This window comes from Frankliniella occidentalis, unplaced genomic scaffold (assembly GCF_000697945.3).
Source record: "Frankliniella occidentalis isolate FOCC.00 unplaced genomic scaffold, Focc_3.1 Scaffold233, whole genome shotgun sequence".
In the NCBI taxonomy this organism is placed as follows: domain Eukaryota; kingdom Metazoa; phylum Arthropoda; class Insecta; order Thysanoptera; family Thripidae; genus Frankliniella; species Frankliniella occidentalis.
This window is the reverse complement of record NW_026267359.1, coordinates 211,743-221,191: the sequence shown is the minus strand read 5'-3', so window position 1 is coordinate 221,191 and position 9,449 is coordinate 211,743. Positions and strand designations below refer to the sequence as shown.

Genomic DNA, 9,449 nt, shown 5'->3' with positions numbered 1-9,449 from the left:
TCCTCTCTCTCTCCCTCTCTCGCTCCGCATCTCTCTTTCGTCTCTCGGAGAGGAATAAAGTGGCCGAGGAGGGAGCTCAGTAAACCAGCCATGCAAACACCGTCGGAATTAGCGTTGCGGAACGGGTGGGGCTGCAAGGCGCGCGTCTCACTGGTACAGGAGGACGAGTACTGCGAGGATGAGGAGGGTGGTGGGAGGGCGCGGGGTACGTGCCTTCGCTGCAGGGGGTTTGCCACTGATATCCCGCGCGCTGTAACCGCGACTATTGTTTTGGGGCGGTTTCCGCAGAGGTAGTTAAACGCAAACCTTGCTGCTCGCTTCGCATTGTACTTGCGGAGCGTCTATTGTTCTCGGGGAACGTTATGTTGCATGTATGGGATATACACCAGTCTGTTCGCCGGGGTCGCTCTCCTGATACTGATAACCACACCGGGGGGCCCCCCTAGCTTCACGGGCACCCAGGTCTTCGTGTTACTAAGGTTAGGAAACTTCACCCCTCTTCAACGTGTTCTTTTCGGATCACCGCTCCCAGAAAACCGCTTCTTTTAAAATAAGGTAATACAACGAAAATTTCTTGCCAGAAAACAGGGTAATGTTTTTCGTGCGGGCGGCGGGTTTTTTTATTAATGTGAACGAAAGTGCGTTTTGTAAAATGGAACAAATTTTGTTTCCTACTGTAAATTTTTCTTTCTTGCGACCAAAACTTTATTGGTAACGGCAAAGTCACGATTTTGCTGCCAGGTGCGGTTTTCCGAGGGCGGCTGCATGATTCTTCCACAGCCTCTCTTTCCGCGCCCTGCCCTGACCTATACACGCACGCCGCCGCAGCTTCCACCCGCACGGCTGCCCTCGCCAGGGACGTGACGGCGTGGGCCCGCCGCTTATCCTCTTCCCCGAAGGGGACCCCCCTCGGGGCTCGGGGCCACCACGCTGTCTTCGGCTGCTCCATCTTGGATGGTGCTGTGTGTTGGCAAGAGCGGCACGAGCAAGCCGCCCCGCCGATCTCGAATTTCGTCTCATATGATTTTGGCGCGTGCCCGGTTTTGTCAGTAGGGCGCGATGGCAGAGGCAGGGCAGCGTGGGCGTCTTGTGTGTGTGTGTGTGAGAGAGAGAGAGAGAGAGAGAGTGAGCGAGCGAGCGAGCGTGCGTCATAGACCACCCCCACCTCACGTTCTATCGAGGCGTCCCGCAGTCGTTTACACGATGCGCGTACACACTTCACATAGTCCACAAGTCCTGTCGTCGATCGTTACAAAACTAGCTACGTTGTGCGGAGTCCGGTGGAGTCGGTTTACACATTCGGGACCTACGCGACTAACTCTTTTCTTTCTTTTTTTTTGCCGATGTGCTCTGTCGTCGTTATGAAACGTGTAGCTGGCGGGATGGGCTCTCTCCGCGGAGCGCTTCGCGAAGCGCGGGTGCGCGGTGGCTGGGTGGGGCAGGTTGGGCGGGGCCGGTTTGGACAGCAGCCCGCGGCGGGAAGTTTGGATGCCGCCCGCGGTCGATAGGAGCGACGCGCCCTTCGTTTCACGGTCGCGTTTGCGCGAAAAGTCGTTCGCGTCGACGTCACGGTCGCCGCACTCCCCGCGTCGCCGTCCTCCGAGTTCTACCGTCAAAATACATCCATAATTTTTCAACGATTCGGTTGTGCTCTTACTTGGGGCTGTGTCGGTCAATCATTCATTGGCCTGGTCGTTGAGCCGCACCCCTGTGTGGCAGATCCAGACGGAGCCCTCTGCTGCTCGACCTTCCCCCGAGCCCGAGTAGTTTCAGACGCCCAAAGTCAAGGCACAATAGCGATGAGAACTCCCAAGCCAAAGTCGGCGACTTTAGACGTTATTCCTTCTCATCTCACCGAGAACACAGAGAAGAGAAAAAAAACGATAAAATAAAACACAATGGAGGTGAACGCTCTGAATGCTGAATCGGGAATTGGGTCGGTATCCCCTCTGGGCGCGCCCCGCCCCGCCGAGCCACGCCACCTCTGTGAACCGGCCCCACCCTCAGGCCTGTCTTATTGGCCGGATCCTCTTTCGGAACATTGGTGCAGCCCAGGCGGCCCAGGCCTCTTTTGCTGTCAGGAAGGGTCGGGTTTGGCCGTGTTAAAATAGTCACCTGTTTGTTCGCGTTGAAGAAAGTAATAATTATTTCTGTGCATTTCATTTTATGTATTTTATCACGTACCGGTACTAGAGATTTGTATAGAGGCAAATTTTTATAATTTGGGATGGGGGACAAAATTAATTGTTTGTTGTGAAAAAAGTAATGGGGGTTACGCTTGACATTAACGGCCTTGGGCTGTGGCGCAGGCTATCCTTAATAAGGTGCTGTGGCATCAAGGCGGCATCAGGCGTGTTTACCCTTGAACTCGCTTCGAATAATTCACGGTTAGTTGACGGGCGGAACTAGTCGTTAAAAAAATGAGGGCGCGTATATAAAAGAAACGTAGTTTGAAAAAAATGGCGGTTGGCGGTTCTCTTTTAATTAAACTGGTGGTCCGCGAAAGGGACGCAATGGGGCAGCTGGGCTCCACAACTGGCCTCGAGCTACGCCCCGAGCTCCCGAGCATCACGCGCTAGTGCCAGTGCTGCCAGCGTGTGCACAGACTTTTCCTAGTTTGAGCACAATCAGGCCGTTACGCAAGAAAAACGTGTGACGACATGTGCCACTCAACAACAACATTTTGTCCTTCAAATGGCTTTAAGAACATGGGATGCTAGTCCTACAACGACATGCGTGGGTGGCTTAATCACCGGCTGTCCAAGGGTTAGCAACAAAGTATTGGGACCAAAAACTCGGATACGAGAACAAGACGGTGGTTGGAACAGTTATTCCTCTTTCTGTGTGCACCAGCCTGGTCTTTTAGTTCCAAAAAATCCCTCTGTCTTTCTGCCGTGTGTTTTGTACGCCGCCGTAATGTCCAATCGTGAGACATAACTCTGCCTCGATATTGCTGCTAAGGGCGCTGGAACTGCAGTGGTTTCACTTTCTCCTCTGAGGCGCCCGTTCCCGTCCGTTTTGTCCACGCAGCCCCGCTCGGTCCTTTCTCTCTCCCCATCGTGTCCACCAGCCCAGGTGGAATCGATCTCGCGCAGAAAGGTCCTGCTATTCCCGAATGACCCGCCCTGCCGCTCTGTTTGCTACCCCCGCCCCCCTACCAGCACACCACCACCACCACCTGCTCTCCCCCCCCCGCCCCTGTCACTCCTCGCGTTCTGCTATTTTGGGTCCCGAACCTTATCCACAGCGATGCTGCTGTCTTGCAATTCTTTCTCCGCCTCCACCTTTGATCAGTGTTTACTCAATGGCATGGCCGGGCTGGTACGCTCGCTCGCTCTGCTCGCGCTCGATGGGGTATGATGACACGGAGCGGGTAGCCGACAGCATTTGCTCGCGATCCAACAGAAAAGGCGGGGACAGGGGAAGGGGCGTGGAGTCGGGGATGCGAAGGTGAAGAGGCCACCCCTCGAGGGTCCTGCACGACAAGCACTTCGTTTTCTGTTCTCATCACCTCCTTTCGCCTGTCGAACCGCTTTGCCACCATGTCTGATCTTTGCTCCTTCTCTGCTCTGTCACTCCTCCCCCCCTCCCCCCATATCACTCTCAGCCTATATCTATGTCTTTCGCCCCATCCCTATCCCTCCCTCTCTTCTCCCCAACTTACATTATTTTTTTGCCCTCTGCGGGATGTCTCCTTGGTCCTTTCCTACTGGCCCCTTTTCAACCAATTAGCGGACCCGTCTTACGCGCCCTCTACCCCCCTTCCCCCTCCCCTGTGTGTGTATGGTGAGCCTGCTGCGTTTGGTGGCTAGGGAGGAGCGGGGAAAAGGGGAGGGGAGGGGTGTATGAGGGAAGAGAAAGAGAGAAGGGGTGCGTGAGGGGAGAGAAGAGGAGGAGATTGTTGGGGCGTCTCTTACACTCTCTAGGACCGCCAGGGAGCTGATGTCTGAACAAAAAAAGGGGACGGTGCGTGTATGTGTGCGTGTGCTGACAGCTGTGCAGCAGCGTCCTCTCTCCCTCTTACACCCCCCCCCCCTCTCTCTTCCTCTCTCTCTCTCTCTCTCTCTCTCTCTCTCTCTCTCTGCGTCTGTCGTTGTGGCTTTTTCTTCTCGCTGGCGGAAAGGAAACGTGTTGCTCCAACTGGAGCCGCCCACCCGGCTTCGCCTCTCGACTTCCCCCTCACGCCACACCACGCATTTGCTCTCGCCTTCACTTTATTCCACACCATCAAGCCTCTATATTCATTCACTCTGCTCCACTCGGCGATGATTTGAGGGGGGCGGGCGGCAGAGAAGAGGCGGGGGCTAAAAGGCGGGGGGAAAAGAGCTGTTGAGAAAAGAAGAGTGAGGAGTGTGTGTCTGTGTCAGAGCGCGGAAGAGCGCGGCAGAGCGCCTGCGAATCGTGGGATAGGCAACCCCAACGCGCGCGCGTTCCACGGGCCGGTCGGCCTGCCAGGCGCTCTCGCTGAGGCTACTACGGTGCGGCTCGCTGGGAACCTCTCTTTGATTACAGGCCCCTTTTGTTTCCGATCGGCGCGTGTGTGGAGTTCCTGGCTGTGGAATGAATCATTTCAATGCCCCCTGGCGCGCCGTAAAAGTACCCCGGACTCTGGAAAGTAATATTCGGCGTTAGTTTATCCGAATTCAGAGCGTGTGCGTTTGGAGGAATCTTTGCACCCACCTTGCTGTTGTTAACGTTTCTTATTTTTAACGGCGTGACATGACGACGCAGCAGAAGGGGGAGGGGTCGCTGGGATTGGGTTGGCAGCTCCTGATACAGGTCCTTGCGGGTCCTCCCCTCGGGGGTTCCCGGGAGTGAGGGGGGTCCTATCGGGTCCTGCCCGGGTCGGCGCGGGCGGAGTGGTCCCGGACGTGATCGCGAGGACGTGACTGATCACTCATTGGGCTGCTGCCTCTGCTGCTGCCGCGGCCCCGCGCCCCTGACTGTCTTGTAGGGTCATTTATAAACATGGGGTACGACGGGTCCAGCCTATGATGCGCCCAGGCCGGCCGGACCTCGTCCGTTTGGCCACTCGGGCTGCAGTGTTGTTGTGCATTGTTCCTGCCTCCCACCCCTATCGCTTGACCCTTCCCCGCGTCCCCGAGGTGTAAACGTCAGCACATTCACCCGTCCAAAAATTTCGCGCGGAAATGAAAGTACACTTTTGTGTGCTGGTTTGTTTAAATTTTTGTTCCTTATTCGATCAATTCGTCGTGCCGATCGCGTTTGTTTTATTTCTCCAATATAAGTTTGCCGTGAAGGAGGGCCCGTCGGGCGGCTCAGCCTCATTCATCCCCTACTTTCTTCCCTTTTTTTCTCTCTCTCCCCGAGTCCCCGCCACAATCCGTCTGGAAACCCTTCAATCAGACCAGCCGGGCCGCGCTCTCGTCTCGGCTCGGCCCGGGGCCCGGGGCGCCCAGCTGAGCTGCACTGCCTGTGGAGCCCACTTAGCCACCGGGTCCCGTACCTAACCCTGTCATCTTGCACCCCCTCCCCCCCCTCTCCGCTGAGTTCAGCCGATCGACCCAAAGTATTTCAGAGGAGTTTCCCTGCCCTGCCGGCGCTGCTGGCTCAATCCAACGGGGCTGTGTCTTGCCATCATCAGGGAGAAGTGAGAGGGGAAAGCGGTCGAGAAACAGAAAGGCGGAGAGGCACAAAGGGAAAGGCAGGGGGCGGACGGTGACATGAGAGACAGAAAAGAGGAAAGGGGAAAAATACCGTCTGATAACTTTTGAAAGAGGTCGACGACGTACAGACGGACACGAGAGGCGCACGAGCAGTGTTCTCGACAGACGAGACATGCAGAGGGTTTTACGACTGCTTCGTGTCAGTCGATCTGTACCTACCTGCGCTGCGCCGCGCGCACCACCGGGAGTGGCAATCTCACCTCACCCAGAGGGGAAACAACGCCAGCCAGCCTTCGTGCACTCTCTGGAACGCCTGCCATCTACCTCCCTCGCCCAATCAATTCCCTTGCGGATTTTTTCTCGGATTTTCCTTCTGTAAATAATGCGTAGAACATGGATTCCCCCCCCCCTCTCTCTCTCTCTGTCTCTCTCTTTGGACCGCTTCCTGTGTTGTGGCAACTCTTTTCCTTGGGTCCACAATTATCTGCAAAGCCCTGCTCCATCCCCTCCGCCCCCAGCCAATACAGACGGCAGGTACAGATAATCGAGGGGACCTAATCGCGCTCTCTGTTGCCTCAATAAACTTAAAGTCCCAGCGGAGCACAGCGGAGCAACCCGCTCCTTTTCCCCACCGCCAACGCAGCGCCCCGCTTTTGCCACAACTCCGTCCTCGCTAGAAGGATGCGCGCGGAACAACTGTTGACTTTCCTTGTTTCGCTTCTCTCTTTTCTCTCCGTCTCCTTTAGCTTCCCCTCGCTCACTTTTGCCGTCTTTTTTTTCCACCCCAACTTTTTTCCTCCGAGGCAGACGCTGGGCCCACTCAGAAAACCGATTGTTCAACTCAACGAAATTTAGTGTTGAGAAAACCAACGAAATGTTGTTTCCGTCGACCAAATTTCAATTGTGTTGATTGGATAATTTAGTCAGGTCGATGTAAAGTGATCAGTTTGACAATATTTTTGGTTGGGCTGATCACATTTAATTGTAAAAGCTTGATTAAACGTTTCGTTGGATTTAGGGAGTAAATTTTGTTTCCTTCAACACGAATTTGGTCATACGGACTAATAGCTTCTCTCGGTGCCGGGTCCTTTCCCTTTTCTCGTGTGTGGCGCCTAGCCGGGCCGTGGCATCGTCGCGCAGGAATGTTGCGCCTGAAAAAGTTTGAGTCAACACCAGTGCGCCAGCCCCTCCCTTCTTTTTTTCTGAGGGCTCAGTGGGCAGGACCCTTCCCTCGACCCGACCCGAGGCCCTACCAACCAGCCCAAACCATTCGTCTTGGCTCTCCCAAATCAGTGTCTTCAAAGACGGAAATGAAGCCTGGGCCTCTGGGCGGATTCCTCTTGACCCATGCCCACGTCTTCAGCTCTCCACTCTCAGTCTCACTGGCTCTCTCTCTTTCTCTCCCTCTCCCCACCCCCACCTCTTTTTCCTTCTGTCCCCCTTACATTTTTCTTTTGCGTCCGGACTCGCCTAATTTGCCTCAGGAATATCCTGTCCCCTTGGTAATGAAGAAAGGGGAGCTGTGGGAGAGACTCTTAAAGCCCTAGGCGCCTCGCGCTCCCCCACAACAAGTGCCTGACCGTCAATAGCGTGGCGGGGCCGGCGCCGTTTATGGCCGCGCTACATTGTGTCACTTAAGTGCGCGTCCCGCCAGATACACTGATGCTGCCGCTGCCGGCCGGTCTCGCCTGGAAAACACTGCGTCGCACTGCGCGGGCTGGACCCCCCTGAGGCTGGACATCCATAGCACTCTAAACCCCGTGGTTGCTTAGCAAGAAAAGAGGCTACAAACCTGCTGGTCTCCAAAAGACGGCCAAATTTTAACAATCAAAACGGATTGCCCAAATGTTGGCAATCTAGGCGACTACGGGGTTTAGGGTGAGGCTACTAATTCACATTGATACCTTGAATACCTGAAACCATGGAATCATCGGACTTTTCAAATGGTAGAATCCCACGCGGAGACAACTTACTTCTTTCCATGCAGCTCTAAGCTGTTCTTTCGCTGGTGCGACATAAGCAGTGTTAAGTACCTCTTCAAGTATTTAACTAACGGCAGCAAACCACAGGGCCTGTCAAAGTGCTGATAACAGGGCTGATAAGTAAACGCAAAAGCTTTTACAGCAAAAGATTTACTTACTGGAAAAAAAAAACAAAGGTGTGATGTCTTATCTTTTCCAGGGGTGCTTAATCCGTTTTTCTCCTGTCGCACCCCTGCGTCATGGTGGTTTTAGTTGATGAATTTTCGTCCGTGAATTCGTCGCTCGCCAAATGATGCGACTGGCCACCACAACGCACCGGCTCTACCCGGCTTGGCTCGGCACGGCAAGGCTCGGCTCGCCTCGGCACAGCTCGGCCCCGCGGCACACCGCAGACCTCCATTAGAGCAGGGCCGGTGTCGCGCCATTGTTGTTGTTGCTGCCGTGTTGGTTTTGTTGTACTGTTTGTTTTGCTGGCGGACAGGTGGTCTCGGTGGTGGGCGCTAGTGGTGGTTGTGGTGGGTGGTGTACTGCAGCGGGCGGGCAAAAAAAAGTGAGGCGTGGCACCGCGGCTGCCACCCTTCTGATATATACCCGAAAATAACGCAGGATGAGTTGTAGACTGTGCGTATGATGTGTGTAGTTTGGTTTGCTTAGTGTGGCTTTGGGAAGGGAGTAAACACAGCTAAGGCGGAAGTTGCCCAGCGCACACGAACAGCATGCCGGCTCAGGGGATGGATGTATAAGCATACCGCATGTGGAGAAATAAAAAGATAGGGACAGTGCAAGCGAAAAAAAGTAAACAAGGACTGAGAGACAGAGAGAAAAGAAGGGGCGGGGGGGAGAAAATGAGAGAGTGTGATATAGAAGACTGACACAAGGGGCATAAAGAAAGTAGGTTGTGCGCCCGGATTTCAATATAGATTCTAGCATGTAGCGCCTCGGGCGTCCGTATGTGTATGTATGTGTTAGGACAGGGGGGTGGGGGCGGTTGTGTCTCCGCACGCCCTCGTGGCCCGCATTCCACCCCCTGCCCCACCACCACACACAAACACAAGCTCGCCGAAACATCCCTCCCCTGTCCAAGCACAGAACGACGGCCTACACGTAGTCCTTCCGGCCTATCGGAGCGCCTGTCAGCATGAGCGCGCCTCCCGGTGTTATTAATCTGCGGGAGGAAGGCGCTGGACCGGGAGGCTGGGCGAGAGGGACTCGGAGAGGGAGGCGCTGGTGTCTGGCTGGGAGGCGCGCGGCCAAACCCGCCTACACTTCGATCGCGGCCCTCACTGGATCTGGGTCACGGTCGAGCGGGTGCTGCTGCTGCTGCTTCCCACCGGTTTTTCCCTTTACCATGATCTTGGGTATTTCATGCAAGTATCGGAAAAGGAGAATGGGCATAAAATGAGACGGAGGTTTTAGCTCATCTTCAAATCATCAGATCCGAGTTAAAGTATTGCCAGTGTTCTATTGACTTTAAATAGTAGTGTTGTACTAAATTGCTGCTAGAACAGCACATTACCGATTCAAATTAGTGTTACAATGTGCTTAATATTATTTTCAATAAATGTGCCCGTATTGAGCGCGCCCACTTTGCTCCGCGTTATATTTACCATCTAAAGCTGCTGAGCCTCCCTCTCCCTCTCCCGTCTCGATTGCTTTCAGTTCTCAACCGACGTTTGGACCCAATGTAGCATTGTGGAGCCTCCCTTCAGTCCAACGCAACAGGCAAGAAGGGGGCTGTAAGCAACAGGCTCGGCGCGGACCCGGGGCTGCTGGCGGCGCCCCTGAGCGGGCCAGAGCTTAGGGGTCTTCTGGTAGCGTCAATGTTGACTCAGTCAACTCG

General features: G+C 54.8%; 1 protein-coding gene across 10 annotated transcripts in view; it reads left to right on the top strand.

Moving 5' to 3' along the window:
- LOC113209612 (SCY1-like protein 2) overlaps positions 1-9,449 on the top strand; it is a 148,815-nt gene that overhangs the window by 22,741 nt on the left and 116,625 nt on the right. The gene's annotated exons all lie outside the window — the stretch shown is intronic.